We start from the raw sequence: 23144 nt of genomic DNA, 5'->3' as shown, positions 1-23144 counted from the left end.
TTTTCACTGTCTCTTCCTTGGCACTGCCCATACCCGGCCTTAGCTATGCTCAAATATAGCCATAGTCTGATTTCATATTAAAACAACAACAACAACAACAAAAACCCTGAAATAAAAAAGATGAACCATACTGGTAACTCATTTCAAGCTCTTCAGCCCTTACTCCTAAGGACCACTTTTGGTAGCACAGTCTCTAGGGTGGAGACAGTCTGGTTTTACAAACTACTTTTTAAAAAGCTCTTGACTTTTCTCCTCATTTGTGGAGATGACATTTTTCACATTTGGCCTCAGACCACTGTCTTGCCTTTTCACGCCTTGAGATAAAATCAGCATGGGAGAAAAAAAAGAATTCTGCTCTGTACAAGCAGTGGTAACATCCTGGTAATTGCAGTTGAGTGTTAATAAAATGCTTGTCAGGGCCTAGTGCAAGCAGGTGGCCAAGGAGCCCCTCTCGTTTCAGAATTAGGGAAATACTTCAGTACTATGGTGTGATGTTTTAGATTGATTTTAAAGAGGCAAAACTCGTTCAGTTCTTTTCCTTGGATTAGTTAGATTTAGAGTTTCTATGTTTCTAATACTTCAAGGCATTAGTATTCCACTATGAAAGTGGCAGTAGGGTGCACATTAAAAAAAATTAAAACTAAGGAAAGTAAATATTTAAGTAGTGAAGTATTGATAAAGTCGGTGCTTTACTCTGCATAGAATATATACATATACCAGTGTGTTTAGTAAAAATCTTTTACAGTGAATAATGTGATGGGCATTAACAAGAACTGGATGGGAACAGTAAAATACATATTAAGATCAACAAGGAATGTGGGGTTTTTAAAATCATACCTTTTCCTACAAAATGTCAAATTTTCTACAGGCATTTCAAAATGTTGAAACAAAAGTAGCATAATTCCAATAGTAATGCCTGATAAAGTGTCATATTTTAGTTTAATATCACATAAGAGCACTCTTCACTGTTAAGATTTATTTAAAATGTTTACCTTAAGCAGCAGCAAATTCGTGTTAGTCTTATCTAAGTAGTCATCATGGGAAATGACACATTCATTCCATAATGCTGCCCCATTGCTCAAACCAGTTTTAGAACTCATTTGGAGTTGATTTCAAAGCTTATGGCAGAATCTTTGAAATATCTTCAGTGTTGGAAACATTTTGCACTTTTGAGATCAATTTGATTTTCAGAAATAGCAAAAAGTCTTTTGGAACCCTGTATCATAAGTAAAGTAGCAGATCACACTGGGTTAACACAGGTTCAGGCAAAAGTAAAATGCATTTATGCTTTTTGGTCCTTTTGAGGGTAAGTAACTAACTACCTTAAAGATGTTTCTGGAGCAGATCTCTCCTGAATATAGGTATCCTTCTCTACAGTCATGTGAATCAGAAACCCAGAAGTTTTCTTGGACAGTTTGCTCTCCCTCAGCCCCTGTACACAACACATCATCAGACTTTCCTGAATATCTCTTGAATTTATCTACTTCTTCCACTACCACCATCACCCTACTCCCCAAGCTATTGTCATATCCTGACAGAACTTTTGTTTCCTACGTGATCTATTTGCATTCCTTTGCTCTTATTCCAGAAGGCAAAGGCAAATTGCAAATCGAATTGCATCTTCCCTTTAGCCTCTCTGCCCCTAAAATAAGCATTTATAAAACCCTTCAGTGGCTTTTCACTTCTCTTGGAATGTTACAGCTCTTGAACATGATCTACAATGCCTCAGCCCCTGTGTGGTCTAGAGCCCTGGCTAATTCTCACAACTCATCTTTCCTCCCAACACCCTGGCCCTTTGGTCCCTTATTCTTGCTGTTTTCTCCTGCTACCGGGTCTTTGCACAAACTGCTTTCCCCTGTCTGGAAACACCCTCCACTGTTAACTCCCTCTTCAGCCTTCAGCTCTTAGCTTTTGCTTCCTCAGGAAGGCCTTCCTTGATCTCCCCAATTAGTTTAGATCTGTGTTACTGGCTCTTAGAGTACCATGTACTGTCCTTTATATCACTTATCACAAGTTTACACCATTTGTGGGATTGCATGACTGGAATCTTCATGAGGATCGGAACTGTGTCTGCTTTTGCTCACTATCATATGTACATTGCCTAGCATAATGACTGGCAGTTAGTGTATGGACATTCTGGAAATACTTGTGGAACGAAGAGTGGTTCTGTACGTGAATTGTACACAGGCAGCAGCATCTCCTTTCAGAGGGGCTTATAAAAATAAGGGCATGGTTTATTTTGATATGCTAAGGATATTGTTCATTTTGATATATATGTCTAAAGGTCATCATTATTGCTTCATAGTCTCCTTTCCTATCTAGGCATGTGTTGAACTGATATTATACCAAATCCTCATTTTTTTTTTAAAGATTTTATTTATTTGAGAGAGTGAGCGAGAGAAGAGAGAGCACAAGCTGGGGGAGGGAGGATCAGAGGGAGAAGGAGAAAGAGACTCCCCACTGAGCAGGGAGCCCGATGCAATGCAATGCGGGGCTTCATCTGTGGACCCTGGGATCATGACCTGAGCTGAAGGCAGATGCTTAACTGACTGAGCCACCCAGGCGCCCCCCACATCCTTATTTGTAACTTTGATGTTCCTTGCCTTTATTTTCTCAGTTCTCAGTAATTACAGAGCCTACAATTGAGTTACAAGACTAAGTGTGGTTTGCCTTTAAGGGGCTTACATGAATAACAGCAGGGTAATAACTAACTGTTTACTGAGCTCCTGCTTTGAGTCCGGCTCTGTGCTGGGCATTTCACGTACAATTAATCCTCACAAGATTGGAATTATTATCTCATTTTGCAAATAAAAAAACTCAGACTAAGAGAAGGAAGTTGTCCAAGGTCAGTCACATAGCTAGCAAGTGATGGAACCATGATTTCCACTCAGACCTGGGTTATTCTGCCTCCACTGCAAAGGTTCCCTCTATTATACTACGTAACCTTTCATGAAGCAGTCAGTCAACTTACTAAAATGTCTACATGGACATATACTAGCCAGTTTTGTTGGTTTTGGAATGGATATGTGTATATTTGGTTTTGATGATGCTTCTTAAAATATGGTTTGAAAAATGCACAGAAGAGGGGTGCCTGGGTGGCTCAGTCAGTTAAGCATCTGCCTTCAATTCCGGTCATGATCTCGGGGTCCTGGGGTAGAGCCTGGTGTCTGGCTCCCTGCTCAGCGGGAAGTCTGCTTCTCCCTCTCCCTCTGCCCCTGCTTGTGCTCTCCGTCTCTTGCTCACTCTCAAATAAATAAATAAATTTTTTTTAAATGCACAGAAGAAAAATTTTGAAAATCTTTATTCAGACCTATGTATCGTCAACAGAGACATATCATCCAGTCTATGCAAGAAATTGTGATGAAAGTACTCCGGGGGAAAAAATGTGTTCCTTTTTTTTTTTTTTTTTTTTTAAGATTTTTATTTATTTCAGACAGAGTGAGAGAGCGCATGAGCAGGAGGAGCAGCAGAGGGAGAGGGAGAAGCAGGCTCCCTGCTAAGCAGGGAGCCTCGTGCAGGGCTCCATCCCAGGCCCCTGGGATCATGACCTGAGCTGAAGGCAGATGCTTAACTGACTGAGCCACCCAGGTGCCCCCCCCCCCAAAATGTGTTGCTTAAGATAGAGTTGACAGCTCTCCATTTTGAGGTGGTCACAATAAAAATTTAATTTTTTGATATCTTCTTTATCTTTTGTACAAGAGAAATAACTATTCACGGGGCCAAATATGAAGAATATTATCTCTCTAAACTTTAAAAAGCCAAGTGTTTTGTGTCAGGAATGCATTCTTTGTGTTTATGTGTAAATATAAAAGACTTTCTTAATGGGCTGGCAAAATTGTAAATCTGGCTGTATGAAGGGTAATTTCTGCATATCAGTACTCATCTTCATTCTTAATTTTTTTTTTTTTCTTTTCCATGGACCAATCTAAGTTATTTTTTTAAGCCATCTCCTGCCATAAGCAAAGGGATGGAAGATCAGTATACTGGTCATCATTTGATCAAGTAAGGAAGGTGAGCTTAAGGTCCCATAGACTTTTCTTTTTTAAAAAAAATTTTATTTATTTATTTGACAGAGAGGGAACACAAGCAGTGGGAGTGGGAGAGGGAAAAGCAGGCTCCCCGCTGAGCAGGGAGCCTGATGCGGGGCTTGATCTCAGGACCCTGGGATATCATGACCTGGGCCGAAGGCACACGTTTAACGACTGAGCCACCCAGGCGCCCCGGTCCCATGGTCCCATAGACTTTTTCGGTCCGTGTACAGAGTCATGGTCCAAACCAGTGCTGTGGTCCCCACTGGGTGGTGGTCCAGGTTCTCTTTATTCATCTTCATAGCCGGTTGGAAGTGGATTCACGTGAGAGTTATGGAATAGAGTATGAGTACCATCTCCCCAGGGAAAGGGCTGGGCCCTGGTGCAGAGATGAGGGTGGGCGATTGTGCTCTCTGATGTGACTTGAGGAAGACATTCAGCATGCTCACTCCCACGCCGGGGAGCTCTACGAAGCACCTGCGAAGTAGATGAGGGCCTTGCACATGCGAGCTGAGCCCTCCTCGCCGTGGGCGCCACTCGACGTGGCTATGCCCCGGACAGACCTAGCAGCGTGGACAGTGGGACACAGCTGCCGCCGCTGCCGCTATTTTCGACCTCCATTCTTATTATGTTACTGTCTTAATTTTACTTTCTCAGAGCATATACTTAACATTTGTAAGTGGACCTGAAGTTGGTAATTTTATTGAATTTTCTATGTAATTATAATTAACTTGACCATCACGGATTATTAAGGATTTCCTCGTCTGTTCTAGGTCTAAAACCTTCAGAAAGTTAAGTGGGGCTCCCTGGGTTACATCTGTTTGGGCATAAGTTGTGAGGAGAACTCCCTCTTCATAATAAGCCATAAAATAAAGATTCAACTAGGATTCTAAGGATATTCGAATTCTGCAATAGTTTTTTAGGGTCTTTTGATTTTGCATGGATTTCCCAGTAGTGATTGATAGAATAGTTTTCTAAAATACTTACGCATTTATACATATTTTCATTTTAGACCAAAGATGGTTTTAATAACTTGTATAGTGCTTCTCTCACATTAAAAATAATTCATGAATTTCTTTAAAGTTGCTGTAACAAATAATATTTATTTTCAAAACCTCTAAAGAAAATTCCTAATTTATTTATTTTTATTTTTTTAAAGATTTTATTTATTTATTTGACAGAGAGAGACACAGCGAGAGAGGGAACACAAGCAGAGTGGGAGAAGGAGAAGCAGGCTTCCCACGGAGCAGGGAGCCCGATGCGGGGCTCGATCCCAGGACCCTGGGATCATGACCTGAGCTGAAGACAGACACTTAACGACTGAGCCACCCAGGCGCCCCAAGAAAATTCCTATTTTAGAGTTAACGTTGTTTAGAGCGTTATTGTAAGGATAATAAGCTGGTGCACGTAGAACACTTACCTAGTAAGCACTCTGGAAAGTTAGCCATTATCATGGTATTCTCCGTTTTTGAATAGTGAAAGATTTTAGAGCCAAGTTAGGTTAAACTAATCCCAAGGGGGAAAATATTTGTATTCACCCTGGGGACCATCACTTAGCATAGATTCATATGAATGTCAGGAAATAGTTATCTTGTGGGGCCCTGGGTGGCTCAGTCTGTTGGGTGGCCCACTCTTGATTTCAGCTCAGGTCTTGATCTCAGCTCAGGGTCCCGAGGCCCAGCATGGAGGCTACTTAAAAAAATAAGTGAATAGGGCTGCCTGGGTGGCTCAGTCGGTTAAGTGTCTGCCTTCAGCTCAGGTCACGATCCCGGGGTCCTGGGATCAAGTCCCACATCAGGCTCCCTGCTCTGAGGGGAGTCTGCTTCTCCCTCTCCCTCTCCCTCTGCCTGCCGCTCCCCCTGCTTGTGCTCTCTCTCTGTCAAATAAAATCTTAAAAAAAAAAAAGTAAAATAAAAAAAAGTTATCTTGCAACTTTATAATGTAGTTTCAAAAACCTAGTCTAATTCTGTGCTGTGGTTTGTGTTCTTATAACAGGGATCATCTAAAGTTAAAATTTTAACTGCCTTGCAGTGGACTTCAGAGATTTTTGGCATTTTTCCCAAGGGCAAGGATTTTGTGCTGGTTCTTGTGGCCAAGAACTTCCCTTTTCCCACAGCCTCACATGTCCTGTGCTAAATGTCATCTGTCCCCCCAGAAGTAACCATACGTCAAGGACCAGATGATTCATAACGTTAAGTAGAGGCCTTCCAGAAAGGGAAAGAAGATGAGGGAAAGGTGAAGAATTCTCATTATTTTTGTTATTGCCAGTAACTACTGATGTTGTAATTAACAATCAGGTAAAATCTCATCTGGATGTTAGAATTTTACTCTGTTAAAATTTCTGAGCATATCAAGGGTCTTTGACTTCACTTTTGTGAATGTTAAGCAACCTGGAAGTTTTCTCAAAGGAACGTGACCTTTAGTACTTATTAATGAATTGAAATGTAAGACCATGCTTTGGAAAGGAGCTGAACTGTCTCACAGAGGTAATAGTTAAAACTCCTCGTAGGTCAGTACATTTGAGTCTCATTCTCTGACTTATATACCTTTATTATATTGGAAAAGACATAGTAATGTTGGGATACTCCAATTTTGTCTTCTAAATATTAAGCCTCATTTTATTTTATTTTTAATTTATATTTATTAAGTAAACTCTACTCCCAACGTGGGGCTTGAACTCACAACTCAGAGATCAAGAGTCACATGCTCTACCGACTGAGCCAGCCAGGTTCCTCATTTAAGCCTCATAGCAGAATGGCTGGTCCACAGCAGTGTCAAGATTAGACGCCATTACCCTAACTCTGATTATTTGTTCAGATACTAAAATCTGCAGTGCAATTTCAGCCATTTCATACTTGTCCTTCCATCCTGCCTTGATGTCTCACATAACTGGGGGTATTTTCTTTTTCCAAATCAATCATTATCACATTTGCCCCCTACGCATACTTCTGTATAAGAGCTCCTTGGTTGCTCTTTCTGGCCACTGGAATAGTCACTGTTTTGTTTTGTTTTTTAAGATTTTATTTGCGAGGGGGGGTTATGAGTGCACACGACTGAGCAGGGGGAAGGGCAAAGGGAGAAAATCTCAAGCAGACTCTACACTGAGTGGGAGGGCTTCATGCAGGGCTCCACATGGGGCTTGATCCCACGACCCTGAGATCATGACTCTGAAATCATGGCCTGAGTGGAAACTAAGAGCTGGATGCTTAACAACCTGCGCCACCCAGGCGCCCCTGGAATAGTCACTGTTTTCTATTCCTCTTCCTCCGGAGTAGGGGCAGATGTTCCTCAAACCGGTCATTTAGCCTGCACTCTTCAGAGCTGGAGGGCTGGTACCTTCTGGAATGAGCACTTTCATATCTGACTTTGAAAATATCTCCTGAGTACCTAACTGAGATGGCATGGGATAGGCAGCAGAATAGGGGTGAGAGTCTGAGAAGCTCTAGAGCCCATGGGAAGAGTTTTTGTTAAAGATTGGTTATCTCTTAGATCCACATTATAAAATAGACCAAAACAGTAGATTAGAAGTGACTTTTTTTTTAGTTTCTCCTTCTAAGAAAAGCATTCCATTTTTCTCTAGGAAAGACAGTTTCTCTTTTATGTATTGGTTTCCTCTGAAATACCAAACCCATTCAAAACACACATGCATAGTTCTTGCCTTTTTATCCAGCACGGGTGCCACAGATCTGACTAGGCTCATGGAATTATTATGAAACCAGAATTTATTCTCAGAATTGGTAGGCAGATTTTAAAGAGAGCCATCTATGACTTTAGTACTGAGGTTTCTAGGGACATTAATCTATGAATTACTTGTTCATTCCTTGAACAACTGGCTGATCTTTACCTTTGCATTTGCTTTCATATACGTCATTATTACATGATATACGTCATTATTACATGATATACATCATTATTAAAATAATCCTTTAAAAATAGTCTTTTTAGATTCTCTGCAATGACCATTTGTTTCTTTTATAATTAAAATCAGTAACATCGGGGCGCCTGGGTGGCTCAGTCGGTTAAGCGTCTGCCTTCGGCTCAGGTCATGATCCCGGGGTCCTGGGATCGAGCCCCGCATCAGGCTCCTTGCTCTGCAGGAAGCCTGCTTCTCCTTCTCCCTCTCCCTCTGCTGCTCCCCCTGCTTGTGTTCCCTCTCTCTCTCTGTCAAATAAATAAATAAAATCTTTAAAAAAATAAAATAAAATAAAATCAGTAACATCTTGTAAAAGGTGCTGCAGGCTCTATACAAGTTTGGGGTTATGTTATTAAGTGCTGAGATCCCAGTATCTAAAATTAATGCAAATCTGACCTTTTTTTTTTTTAAAGATTTATTTATTTATTTATTTGACAGAGAGAGAGAGACAGCGAGAGAGGGAACACAAGCAGGGGGAGTGGGAGAGGGAGAAGGAGGCTTCCTGCCGAGCAGGCAGCCCGATGTGGGGCTCCATCCCAGGACCCTGGGATCATGACCTGAGCCGAAGGCAGATGCTTAATGGCTGAGCCACCCAGGCGCCCCTGACCTTTTTCTAAACAGAACTATTTGCAAGTAAAACCTGGGCCTTTGGGGAGGTGATGCCTATGAGTCTTAAGTAAACATCAGGAATCCCCAGCTTCCTTTGTGGCTCAGGAGTTTTATTTTATATAAGTAAAATCCCTTAGAGTTACAAAATGCTCAATAAATAGTTGTGATAATGGTATTCTTGTTCCCTGTGCTACAGGAAACAACAAATTTTTTTTCAGCTAAGAATAGGAAGAAAAATTAAGACTCTGACTTTGTAGCAATGAGCTGGATGATTCCAAGATTGTCTGACTTCTGACAGTTACCATGCATGAGTAATGTATCTACAAGATGGTAGCAGGGCTGCCTGTAACTCATTTTATGCTGTTAACACTTTCTGTACCATCCATTGGTTCACTGATTAATTTCTTCTTTCTAGGTTATAGATTACCTTTAGGTGCATTGGTCATCGTTGTCTTTTTTTTTTTTTCCAGATAAAACTTTAAAAGGTTGTCTGATCTAAAAATGACTCATACGTGGAGTGCAAAGAATAACAACTTATCTTCCATATCTTTCTTAAACAGCCTTACAGCCTTTGTGAAAACATTCTCATTCCATTGTTTATCTCAGTGGTTCTCAACTACCATGATTTCAAACACCCCCGACCCCCAAACAAATGTCTATGTCTAGAGATACATTTGATTGTCACATTTGGAGGCTACTACTGGCATCTAGTGGGTAGAGGCCAGGAATGCTGCTAAACATCCTATAATGTATACTACAGCCCACCACAACCGAGAATTACTGACCCAAACTGGCAATAGTGCCAAGGTTAAGAAACTCTAGTTTATATCTGAAGGACTTTGTAGTTCTTAGGAACAGAGATACAAGTTCCTACTTTTTAGTTAAAGATAGGTTTTTGGCTAACACATTTAGTATTTATTCAGATATGTATCCCCAGATAATGATTTTGGGCATTAACTTTACCTACTGAAAAAATGAAAAACTCTAGTCTATTATTTTATAGCATAACTATCCCACAGGATAAAATGAGCCATTTGCATGGGTTTTCAGAGATGGGGGGGCGGTTTATAGGACTAGCAGAACACTACTGAGCCCTGTCATGTAATGATAATAATGGGAAGTGTCATTTTTGCTTTCCCCTCTTAATGTTTCTGAGTTTCTGTTTCCCAGGTGAGTGAGGTGATTATTATGTATTGGTCTCCTCCTTTTCATGTTAACGTTCACTGAGAGGAAGATTATAAACAAAATACAATTTGTTCATTCAACAATCATTTATTGTCCACTGTGTACCAAGTTCTTGAACACGGTTGAGGGGCTCTCTGTCTGAGGAATTGCCCTCTAGTTCTCTCTAAGCAGTTCTTGAATTGTGGGGTACCCACCAAGGAAGAGAACCTCTTTCTTATACATAGTGAGGGCGGGGTCTCAGTCTTCTCTGCATCCTTAGTGTACATTGTGAGAGTTCAAAATACATTTACTGAAGAATGAGTGAAACTATATTGAAATTCTTCACACAACCTATGAAGCTGGTATTGTTTTGCTCAGGATGATTGTCTTTGTGATAATTGAGATGATGTTCAAAAGCTTTCAGTAATTTACCAAGAAGGCAGCACTGGGACTCAAACTCTGACTAAATGCAGTGCTCTTTCTAGTAAACTTCATCTGTTTTACCTACATGTTTCTGTGTATGACATACCTATATACATATACACCAAAAATAGCTCTCTTGGCTTTTGGGGTTTGAACATTCTTGGTTTCTGCCATTCACAAGTTTTCCTACAGAGATGGGGCTACATTGTTACTAGCTGCTTATTGTACATTGATTTTTTTTAAAGATTTTATTTCTTTATTAGAGAGAGATCACAAGTAGGCAGAGAGGCAGGGAGAGGGAGAGGGAGAAGCAGGCTCCCTGCTGAGCAGAGAGCCCAATGCCGGGCTCAATCCCAGGACCCTGAGATCACGACCTGAGCTGAAGGCAGACACCCAACCGACTGAGCCACCCAGGCACCCCTTATTGTACATTTATTTATGAAAGAAATTATATGCTTTAATGGGGTTAGTGAACTTGGGGGTTCACGTAGGCCTCTGGCTGTACCTCTCACAATGTCATAAGTCTCTTCTTTGCCTTTATAAATCCAGTCTTTTTCTATATGTAAAGTTTAATCTTTCATATATAAACATCAGCATAATGGGGAAGCATATATAGTATACTTGCCTACTAATAACTAGGATGAAACTACAGCTTTTTAGATTGTTTTTCCCATGATACCTACACATTGCCCATTTTTTTTGGCTGTACTTAAGCTCCTACTAGAGTTTATTTCTCAATTCTTGCCAAGTGTAAAAGTAGAGGAAAATTTTTCCAGAAAAAAAAAAAGGATTTTTTTCTCCTTGTTTTTACTCACTTTTTTTTAAAAAAGATTTCATTTATTTGAGAGAGAGAGAGAGAGAGAGAGAACACAAGTGGGGTGAGGCGCAGAAGGAGAAGCCAACTCTGCTGAGCAGGTAGCCCAATGTGGGGCTCAATCCCAGAACTCCGGGATCATGACCTGAGCTGAAGCCAGACGCTTAATCGACTGAGCCAGACAGGTGCCCCTTGTTTTTACTTTCTGTACTCACAGATTTTCTCCTTCTTAAATTCATAAAGGAAAAAAAAAGAGTTACTGAGAGGAAGTCCTAAAACATTGAACATAATACATGAGCACAAGAAAACAGTTTTATTTGGGAAAAGTTGTTGTTTGACTGAGAGTTTAGCTCTTCCATGCCAGGAAAACCCCAAAAGTGAAGAGAAAATGGTATTTCTGATGAGGTCAAGGACTTAAAAGTGATATAGCTAGCAAGATTAAAATATCCAGGATTTCCAGCATACTTTTGTTTTCAAAAACATAACCATCCATCTTTTTTTTCTTTAGCTACCCAAAGCATCATTTTCTTTTTTTCAAATTAAAAAAAAATGTTTTAATTTTTATTTATTTTTAAGATTTTATTTATTTATTTGACAGAGAGAGAGCATAAGCAGGGGGAAGGGCAGGCAGAGGGAGAGGAGAAGCAGGCTCCCCACTGAGCAAGGAGCCTGATGTGGGGTTCAATCCCATGACCCTGGGATCATGACCTGAGCCAAAGGCAGACGCTTAACTGACTGAGCCACCCAGGCTTGCCCCCCAAAGCATCATTTTCTTTCTTGGTTGATGTCAAACTAAGGAAATGCTAGCTTTGGAGGTGATTTTTTAGAAAATTAGAAGCAACTGGAAATTTGTGTTTTGAATGAAAATGCTTGGAACTCTAGTCAGAACCTCTAATTGTTGTGGTGCTGTCCTTACAGTGCTTCAAATACTGGTAAAAGTCCACATCAAAACTTGTGATAATAACAGTGGCTAAGCATTACCTACTAGGATGGCTATAATTTTTTTTTTTTAAAGAAAGAAAATAACAAGAATTGGCACTCTTGGTGGGAATATAGAATGGTGCAGCACTGTAGAAAACAGTTTGGTGGTTTCTCAAAAGATTAAACATAACAACTACCATATGACCCAGCAATTTTACTGCTAGCTATGTGTCCATGTCATAGCAACATTATGACAAAGGTAGAAGCAACTTGAGACTCCATCGACAGATGGATAAACAAAATGGGGTATGTACATACAATGGCATATTATTTAGCCTTAAAAAGGAATGAAATTTTGATATATGTTACGATGTAGATGAACCTCAGAAACACTATGCTTATTGGGGCACCTGGCTGGCTCAGCTGGTGCAGCATGTTGACTCTTGTCTCTGGGTTGTGAGTTCAAGCCCCACATTGGGTGTAGAGTATACTTAAGAATAAAATCTTGGGGATGCCTGGGTGGCTCAGACAGTTAAGCGTCTGCCTTGGGCTCAGGTCATGATCCCAGGTTCCTGGGATCAAGTCCCATATCCGGCTCCTTGCTTGGCAGGGAGCCTGCTTCTCCCTCTGCCTGCCATTCCCCCTGCTTGTGCTTGCTTTCTTTCTCTCTCTCTCCCTCTGGCAAATAAATAAAATATATTTTTTAAGATTTTATTTGTCAGAGCACAAGCAGGGGGAGCTGCAGGCAGAGGGAGAAGCAGGCTCCCTGCTGAGCAAGGAGCCCGATGAGGGACAATAAATAAAATCTTTTAAAAAAATAAAATAAAATCTTAAAAACAAACAAACCCAAACCCACTATGCTTATTGAAATAACCTGGACACAGAAAGTATAATTCTATTTACATGAGGAAACTAGAATTGGTAAATTTATAGAGAGAAAATAGAGCAGTAGGGGCTGCGGGGGAGATGGGAAAGAGGATTATTGTTTAATGGGTACAGAGTTTTGTTGGCGTTGATGAAAATGTTTGGGCATATATAGTGGTGATGGTTACCCAACATTGTGACTGTATTTAATGCCATTGATTTGTATACTTATGAATGGCAAAAATAATAAATGTTATGTATATATTTTACCACAGTGAAATAATGGCTAAGCACTAGTCTAAGTGTTTTACAGGTGTTAATTCATTTAATGAATAACGTGAGGCATAGGAAGGAGAATAGGTGTTCATTCCGCTTCTGGTTTGGCTGCTGATTTTGAACCTAGAATCACTTATGTAAGTGCCATTTCTTGGTTACAGAATGTATCTATGTTAATAATTTGTTAGGATGTAAATTGTAATGTTTTAAACTCCTGAATATTTCACCTGTGAGATCCAGTTGAGGTCTCCTGTGTAGCAGAAGAAGGAGTTTTCTTTGTAGGACAAAGCACTGAATGTTATGATGCAAACGGACCTGATTTTATAGCATCTTCCTTTCCCCTGCCCCACTCCTAATATAGTTCTGGGAATGACATGGTTCTCAAAGAGTGGTCTCCAGACTAGCAACATGAGCATGCCCTGGGAGCTTGTTAAAAATGCAGATATTCAAGTCTCACCCCATACCTACTGAATCAGTAAGGTACAACAATCTGCATTTTAACAGGCCTCACTCAAGTTTGAGAACTAGTGATCTAGAGAATAAGTAGAGTGCTATTGCATTAGTGGGGGAACCATCTAAAAGTTTAGATACCTAGGCTCACTTCAGGAAGAGAAGACCTGGATTTACAAATTGAGTCTAGAACTGTAGGTATAGAACTAGTTTGAACTGGATGAAACTCCAAGAATTATCTGATTCTAAATTAGAACTGTACTGTTCCATGGTAAAGGAACAGTAAGACAAAGCTCTCAAAAGACTAGCATTTACCGTGGTTTCTCTCATCCATAGAAAGAGCAGAGCCTCTGTCTACTTGAGAAATAGAAATGGAACCACAATGTCTACATGGTTAAAACAAAGGGCATTGAGACACCTGATGTCCATTGCAGATGGCATTCCCTAGAGAGATGCTTGGCTTCCAAGGGAGTACTGAATGAAAGGAGACACAGGCTGTTCTGATTCAGCCAGGAAAACCTGCCAACTTTGACAAGGCTATTCCACAGGGAAGCTCGTGTTACTGCAATGTCAGTTGCCCTGATAATCTGGACGTAGGAGTTACCAGATTTTATTTTCTGGGTCCTGCCAGGGAGCTGAGCCCAGTTCTAATTGGAATTGAAAATGGGGCGCTGCAGTGAGGACAACCAGATTGCAGTTAGCTTTTCCAGGCTTCCTTCTTTGTAGGTTTGCAAGTGGCCCCTTAGGTACAGTAAACTGTTCTACTTGTACTATTTTATGAGCATGCATAGGTTTGCCCCTGAGTTGATCTGATAGCTTCCTTAGGTTGGGAAGTATTGATCCAGTAAGTTTGAAATGGCTGAGCTCTGCGATGGCTGATGTTGCCTACTATAGTCTTCCGGCCAGCTGTACCCTTCAGGGGTAATGGAGCTGCAGGGTACAGAGACATGTAGGAACAGCCCCAGTTTCTTGAGTATGTGATGAAGACTTAGCATTCAGTTACCTAAGGCACAAGCTGTGGGGCTTATCTCAGGAAAAAAAAGAGGGGCTAGTTAAATTTGGTGTAGATTAGCAGTAGCAGGTCTAATCTACAGGCCAGGGCCAGATTAGCAACAGGTCTGACATGCCAGGTCCTAGAGTTTTAAGCTAGAAGTCATCAGGTCACTCCTGTCAGATCCATGTGACATTGGCAAAATTGAATTTGAGGTGCATGTGAGAGGTTAGAGGAGAAGGGGGAGAGGTTAGAGGGGAAGGGGGAGAGAAAGATGGAGAAAAAGGAGATGAAGATGAAGGGAGAAGTGTTTTAGTTATTGAGAAACAGAAGCAGTTGAATGGTTATTTCAGTTGTGTGAAGTGGAGGAAATAGAGAACCAGCAAGGAAGAAACTAGTTGCTATGTTTTCTTTTTTCCCTAGTTACTATGTTTTCAAAGCTTCTCAACATTCTGATCTTTTCCTGAATTGATTGTAATTTGCCAGTGACCCTCTTAAAATTTAGCACTTCAGGATTGAAGACGGTCTTACAAGTAAAGTCTGATAGGCCTCCTTGTTTTGGGCTTACTTGTTTTGGACACTGTGCTTCTGTAATGTGTTCCAAATTTGCAATAATTTTTGGCAGTCTTAGCAAACTGTTGACTCATAGGTTCAAGTCAACTGAGATCCCTAAGTCTTTTTTTTTTTTAAGATTTTATTTATTTATTTCACAGAGAGAGAGACAGAGAGGGAACACAAGCAAGGGGGAGTGAGAGGGAGAAGCAGGCTTCCCGCTGAGCAGGGAGCCCGATGTGGGGCTCGATCCCAAGACCCCCCAGGACCCTGGGATCATGACCTGAGCCGAAGGCAGATGCTTAATGACTGAGCCATCCAGGTGCCCCCTCTAAGTCTTTTCTTATGTGTTTCTGTTAAATTTCTTCTGGTGCTTCTAAAATTGATTTTCTTGCACTTATCCTATATAAATTTCATTTTGTTAGATTGAATGTTCACTGAACATTTTGTGAACATTTTTGTTAAGCCTTATGTGCCAAGAACTTTACAAATATTACCGTTTCTCCCATCTTCAACAATTCTGTGAGGTATAATTCCACTTTTATAGAATAGAAATTAAGGCTCAAAGAAGTTACGTAATTTGCTTGCATTCAAAACAATGAATTGATAGAATCTGGTATTCAAACCCATCTGACTGACTCCAAAGCCTCTTGCTTTTGAATATCATCCTCAGCCATTGTTCGATCCTGTTTTGATCTTTGAGATCTGTGTTCTATTTTAAATATATTTGTTCTCTTAGCTAAAGGCCCTCTCATATGGTCAGCATGACCCACTGCTGTTACCTAAGTCATTTATAACAGTGGGACCAGGCCAGAGATGGATGCAGAGCAAATCAAGGAAAAGAGCACGGCTTTAGAGTCAGATTTGGTTTTGGAATCTTGGTTGTATCATCCCAAGTGCTGTGTGACATGGCAAGGTCCTTAACTTGTCTAGGCCTCTGTTTCCTTATATGTAAAATGCCTTAATACCTACAAATGGGCCTGTGAATAAAACATGGATGCATAGTGCTTTCGCATTTTCCCAGCTGCTACCCACTCCAGTTGGTTAAGGAAGGGGCAAACTAAACAACCAGAAGAGGGGCGCCTGGTGGCTCAGTCTGCCTTCAGCTCAGGTTGTGATCTCGGGCTCCCTGCTCAGCGGGGAACCTGCTCCTACTCCCCCGCCCCCCCTCACGTGCCCGTGTGCCCGCTCTCTCTCAAATAAATAAATAAAATAAAAAATAAACAACCAGAAGAAGCCTGAAAAGTCCTTCTAGGGAAAAAAAAAATCGAAAAAATCTAAAGGACATGGACATCCTAGCATACTGTAAGCTTTCAATAAACATTAGTCTACTTATCTCCCTCCTTTCAGGGAATTCCTTTAAAATCTTTTTATTTTGGGGGTGCCTGGGTGGCTCAGTTGGTCAAGCGTCCAACTCTTGATTTGGGCTCAGGTCATGATCTCAGGGTCATTGGATCAAGCCCTGAGTTGGGCTCCAGGCTGGGGGTGGAGCCTGCTTAAGATTGTTTCTCTCCAGGGCGCCTGGGTGGCTCAGTCGTTAAGCGTCTGCCTTCCGCTCAGGTCATGATCCCAGGGTCCTGGGATCGAGCCCCGCATCGGGCTCCCTGCTCATCGGGAAGCCTGCTTCTCCCTCTCCCACTCCCCCTTCTTGTGTTCTCTCTCTCTGTCAAATACATAAATAAAATCTTTAAAAAAAAAAAAGATTGTTTTTCTCCTTCTCCCTCTGCCTCTCCCCCGCAGGATCTCTCTCTCCCTCTCCCTTTCTCTCTCAAAAAGAAAAAAAAAAAAAAAAAAAAAAAAAAAAAAAAAATATATATATATATATATATATATAATCTTTTTTATATCCTTTAAAAATCCATCCTCCCACTGCAATCCTATTGATCTTGGGATTTTTCTCTTTTCCTCTATTATCAATTTTGAGCTCTCATAATCAGCTTGGCAAGTGTTCAGGCAAACATGTTCTTCCTACTCCCTGTGAACAGCACTCTGAGAGCCCATAATCTTTTATACATTTACTCATCTGAATGGTGCCAAGCACTGTGCTTGGTGTTGAGCATGCAATTGTGAGCCTGGAAGATGTGGCCCCTGCACTTCCCTAAACTTATAGTCTAATGGGAGCTTAGATAGTAGCATAAGCTTTTATAATACTGTGTGCCTGGCTGGAAGGCAGTAAAAACTTCCAGGATAAAGAAGTAGGATTTAGGGGCGCCTGGGTGGCTCAGTTGGTTAAGCGTCTGCCTTTGGCTCAGGTCATGATCCCAGGGTACTGGGATCGAGTCCCACATCGGGCTCCCTGCTCAGCGGGGAGCTTGCTTCTCCCTCTGCCTGCCGCTCTCCCTGCTTGTGCTCACTCTGACAAATAAATAAAATCTTAAAAAAAAAAGACGTAGGATTTAAAACTGACACCTAAAGAGTGATAAGGAGTAAACCAGGTTTGGGTGTAGGGGAAGAAGAATGTTCTAGTATGATCTGGAAAGTCAACTCCAATTTATTGACAGACACTCACATGTCTCCTTTCTTTTCTAAGGTCTCAGCTATCCATTGGAAAAAGAGATAAATGTTGTTAGCAAAGGCCTCCCTAACCCAGCAGGTCCTCCATGTCCTTTAGATTTTTTAGACTTTTTTTCCCCCTAGAACGACGTTTCAGGCTTCTTCTGGTTGTTTATTTTTTAAAGATTTTATTTATTTATTTGAGAGAGAGCAGGCGCATGGGCACATGGGAGGGGCGGGGGAGTGGGAGAAGCAGGCTCCCCACTGAGCAGGGAGCCTGAGATCACGACCTGAGCTGAAGGCAGACTGAGCCACCAGGCGCCCCTCTTCTGGTTATTTAGTTCACCCCTTCATTTACCAACTGGAGTGGGTAGCAGCTGGGAAAATGCCTTCAGGTTTTTCTTTATGGAGAGTGACCAACTATCCCTCCTGTCCCCCCCCCACCCCCACCCCATTCCCCTTGACTCCATCTGGGAACCTGGATGATTGTGCTCTTGCTGATGGTGAGGAGCTTTCTGTTTATTCTCCAGATTTCTGTTTTCTTCTTTTTCTCCTCTGTATTATAGTCTTCTACCCCCATTTCTCTCTCTCTCTTTTTTTTTAAGATTATTTATTTGACAGAGAAAGGCACAGCGAGAGAGGGAACACAAGCAGGGAGAGTGGGGGAGGGAGAAGCAGGCTTCCCACCGAGCAGGGAACCCAATGTGGGACTCGATCCTAGGACCCTGGGATCATGACCTGAGCTGAAGGCAGCCGCTTAACAACTGAGCCACCCAGGCACCCCTACCCCCATCTCTTGACATGAATTTTCTCTTACAACAATTTAGAAATGTTTACTTCCTTGCTTTCTTGTTGAATCATTTCCTCCATGGTCTCTGAGTGTTCTTCATCCTCTTTGATAAATTTTATCTGGAGAGTCAGGTTTTTAAGCCGGAGAGGAGAGATGCCAGCTTGTGTTTACTAAACAGGTTTTTCACAAATGCCTCCAGCAAGAAAGTGAGTGTGGCACAATTTCTGCAGTGCCTTGGCGCATCCCCTGTTTAGGGCTAGGAGTTCCTTTTTTTTTTTTTTTTTTTTTCAAATTATTTTTTTGACAGAGATAGAGACAGCCAGAGCAGGAACACAAGCAGGGGGAGTGGGAGTGGGAGTGGGAGACGCAGGCTTCTCGCCAAGCAGGGAGCCCGATGCGGGGCTTGATCCCAGGATGTTGAGATCATGACCTGAGCCAAAGGCAGATGCTTAACTGCTGAGCCACCCAGGCGCCCCTAGGGCTAGGAGTTCCTAAAAGCAGCTATAATCGTTTGTCCCTTTGTAGAGCTCCCTAACTCATTCCATTTTGCCCTGATATGAAGACTGTCAACAATCATTTGGTGGCATAGTTTAAAATACTTTATAAAGCATTATGTTCAAATATCCCTATTATATATATTTTAGTTGAAAGCTATATAAAATTAATACATTTTTTTTGAGTAAATGTAGCCACATGATTTAAACTTAAAAAGGTACAGAAGAGAAAATGGTAAATATTCCCTTCTCTTGCCATGTCTGTGAGCCACCTAGCTCTTCTCTGAGAGGTAGACTGCCCCAAGAGAGGCCACTTTGGCAAGAACATTATTTTGGGTTAAAAGTAATCAAAACCCAACGGATGCAGGAGAAGCTATCTTCCGGGTCCTCAGCTGCCTAAATTTACATTGGAAAGGAGAGCCTATACAAGGAAGAGAGCTATTAACACAGGCTCCCCTTTGCCTAAGAAACTTATCTGCATAATAGGGCAACCTTTGTTTTTCAAAATATCTCTTTTCACCTTCCTGCTGTTGGCTTTCTTCCCCTTTGTATCCTCAAACCTACCCCTCTCCTTAGCTCCTGTAAACTTCATGTTGTCTCATTGCCTTTGGAATTTCTTGTCTGTGTGGATTCCCCATATATACTCTATTAAATTTTATTTTCTCCTATTAATCTGTCTGATGTCAATTTGATACTAAGTCCATCTAGAAGGACCTTGAAGGGCAGAGTAAGGTCTTTTTTTCCCGACAGAGACGACCAATGTTACCAGTTCTTATATATTCTTCCAGAGTAATTTTGTGTTTAGGCAAACACATGACATATATATTATCTGACAAGATGAATGGTAAGTGTCTTGTATTTCTCAAGGCCACTTAGGGAGTGGAAAGACTATAGGATTTGAAAAGACTTAAATTCAAACCTAAAAACCTTAGCTCTGTCATTTATTAGTTGAGTGACTTTGGGCAACTTGCTTATTAATAAGCTCTGTGTGCTTTCTTCATGTGGTTAATAATACTTAGCTTGCCAAGGCTCTTGAGTATGTTGTGGTACATATCCTTCTTTGGTGCATGTTAAATGCTTCACACCTGGGTGGTACCTTTGCTATTTCTTGCTGCACCATACTCATTGGCCTATGTGAACTGGGAGAAGCAAGAAGTGAATGGATTTAAATTGCTTTCTTTACTGTAATATGCGATAAATGCTCTCTTACATATGGATGGGAATCATGAGCCAGCAGAGACCGAAATAGCATTTTGAAAGGAATAGGCCGCCAAGAGGGTGGCGCACCGTGATCATACAGTGGTTAGTACTATGCGTTGTGAAAGGAATAGAACGTCTTTTGCTCCTCAATTGAAGACTGGCTATTCCTGATCTGGGGCCTTCACATTTGACTGTTGGAGTGCTTGATAAACCCTAGCTCTTCACTCCACTGGGTAGGAAGTTTTTAACACTGGGGAGATTTTCACGTTTAATAGCTCAATTAACTCTGGCCCTTCTGTATTGCCTGAAGCTTTGGACTCTTGTGGGAAGCTTCAAACTTGGTCAGCCCTACTTTGAGTTTCCTGCTGTCCAGTTCCTGGTGTGATGTTAATCCTTTTTTTTTTTTGAAGATTTTATTTATTTATTTGACAGAGAGAGGGAACACAAGCAGGGGGAGTGGGAGAGGGAGAAGCAGGCTTCCCGTGGAGCAGGGAGCCCAATGCGGGACTGGATCCCAGGACCCCAGGATCACCGAAGGCAGATGCTTAACAATTGAGCCACCCAGGCGCCCCTGATGTTAACCCTTTTAATAGCAGTTAGCTCTTTTTTCTTTTTGGTTCTTACACAGTGCTCGATGTAATAGATGGAAGAGTCTGGGGTTTAGTACCATTCCCATTTTATTTCATCAGGAGGTTGGTGTTAGGTCTTTCTCCATGGTTATCTTGCTTTAGCATTTTTTAAAGTAAACTGTAATTTCATTTTATTTATTTGTTTGTTTTTAAGTAATCTCTGCATCCAGCGTGGAGCTTGAACTCGACCCTAAGATCCAGAGTCACATGCTCTACCTACTGAGCCAGCCAGGCATCCCTGGCCTTAGTATTTTTGATGGGATTTGTAGGGCTTTATGTTTGAAGTTCGCTTGGTCTCTTCATGTGTAAAAGAGATTTTATATCTCGCAATACATGGATACCAGAGGGGTACCTGGGTGGCTCAGAAGGTTAAGCATCTGCCTTAGGCTCAGGTCATGATCCGGGGTCCTGAGATTAAGCCCCTGCTCAGCGGGGAGTCTGCTTCTCCCTCTCCCTCTGCCTGCCTTTCTGCCTACTTGTGATCTCTCTCTCTCTCTTTGTCAAATAAATAAATAAAATCTTAAAAAAAAAACACATGGATACCAGAATAAAGAGACTTGATAATGTGGGGTTATTTTTTAAAGTAAGAGAATTTTTGAATACCCACCGTGTAGTGTTCTATGCTAGATATTTTAAGCCGCTGGTTGTTAGTTCCCAAAGCCACTGGTTCTGAGTTATCCAGATTGCTGGGAGTAGTCTTACTAATGATTTATCTTTCATAAATAGATACATTTACTGTATCTTCTGAAGGGACTTGGTATTTGAAATATTGGTAAAGAGAACCTAATTGGGGAACCACTGGAAGATAGAAATGTTTACCCATTATAATATATGGGCCTAGGAATTGTATGTCATGTCTTATTTATTAGAAAGTGTGAGATACAGAATTTATTACAGCTAGGGCCTGCACAAAGAAGAAAAAATTTTGGAAACATTAAAATATCCTGTAGTTTCTCTAACTTTTTGAAGGATAGCATTAAAAAAAGAAAGAGGAGGGGCGCGTGGGTCGCTCAGTTGTTAAGCATCTGCCTTCGGCTAAGGTCATGATCCCAACGTCCTGGGATCAAGCCCCGCATCAAGCTCCCTGCTCAGCGGGAAACCTGCTTCTCCCTCTCCCATTCCCCCTGCTTGTGTTCCCTCTCTCACTGTCTCTCTGTCAAATAAATAAAATCTTAAAAAAAAAAAAAGAAAGAAAGAAAGAAAGAGGGGCTCCTGGGTGGCTCAGTCAGTTGAGCATCCAACTGTTGATTTTGACTCAGGTCATGATCTTGGGGTTGTGGGATCAAGCCCTGCAGTGGGCTCCTCACCCAGCAGGGAGTCTGCTTGGGATTCTCTCCCTCTGCCCCTCCCCCTGCTCGCTTGCATGCTCTCTCTCTCTCTCTCTCTCTCTCTCTCTCTCTCACACACACACACACACACAAACACACACACATAAAATATTTTTTTAAAAAAATGGCGCCTGGGTGGCTCAGGCATTAAGCATCTGCCTTCGGCTCGGGTCATGATTCCAGGGTCCTGGGATTGAGCCCCACATCTGGCTCCCTGCTCAGCAGGAAGCCTGCATCTCCCTCTCCCACTCCCCCTGCTTGTGTTCCCTCTCTCGCTGTGTCTCTCTCTGTCAAATAAATAAAATCTCTAAAAAAATAAAAAAGAAAATGAAGATGAAAATAATTTTTTAAAAAGTTTTATCCATGGGAGGCATCTGGGTGGCTCAGTTGGTTAAGTGTCAGACTCTTGATTTCTGCTTGGGTTATGTTTTCCACGTTGCGAGTTTGAGCCCTGAGTCGGGCTCCATGCTGGGTGTGGAGCCTGCTTAAGATTCTTTCTCTCCCTCTCCCTCTGCCCCTCCCCACCTAAAAAAAAAACTTCTATCCATGTAAAAAAAAAAAAAAAAGTTTGGTCCTTGGAAATAGAGCAGTCAAATAGAGACAATGAAGGAAAAGTGAGTGAAAGAGGACTTCAGCTACCTCCATTCTGACCTCAAACTTTTTATTTTATTTTTTTTTTTAAAGATTTTATTTATTTATTTGAGAAAGAGAGAGAATGAGAGACAGAGAGCATGAGAGGGAGGAGGGTCAGAGGGAGAAGCAGACTCCCTGCCGAGCAGGGAGCCCGATGTGGGACTCGATCCCGGGACTCCAGGATCATGACCTGAGCCGAAGGCAGTCGCCCAACCAACTGAGCCACCCAGGCGCCCCTGACCTCAAACTTTTTAATTGACTAAATTCTTTCCAGCTTATCTCTTAACTCAGGCAAAAGACCCTGGGGGCAAAGCATCCTGTATTAGGAACCGAAAGGACTCCCTCAAGGAATAAGGACTCCCCTGAGCAGCAAGACAATGTGATTGACTTCAAGACAATTTTCAACTTGACGTTTACTTCCTACCTGTGTGTACCCACCCACCTTTGTCCCACACTTCGCTGATGTAAACCTGAAGTATTTTCGACACTTCGGAGACAGTCTTTGAGACTCTAGTCCACGGTCTTCCCGGGGTCAGCCTCGCTGCAATAACCTCCTTTCTTGTTTCATTACC

General features: G+C 41.7%; 1 protein-coding gene across 2 annotated transcripts in view; it reads left to right on the top strand.

Moving 5' to 3' along the window:
* The window catches only part of PTPN9 (protein tyrosine phosphatase non-receptor type 9), a 75850-nt gene that overhangs the window by 976 nt on the left and 51730 nt on the right, over nucleotides 1-23144 (top strand). The gene's annotated exons all lie outside the window — the stretch shown is intronic.

This window comes from Phoca vitulina, unplaced genomic scaffold (genome assembly GCF_004348235.1).
Source record: "Phoca vitulina isolate PV1807 unplaced genomic scaffold, GSC_HSeal_1.0 scaffold20, whole genome shotgun sequence".
NCBI classification, from domain to species: Eukaryota; Metazoa; Chordata; class Mammalia; order Carnivora; family Phocidae; genus Phoca; species Phoca vitulina.
The sequence above is the reverse complement of the archived record's forward strand: the minus strand, read 5'-3'. Positions and strand labels throughout refer to the sequence as shown.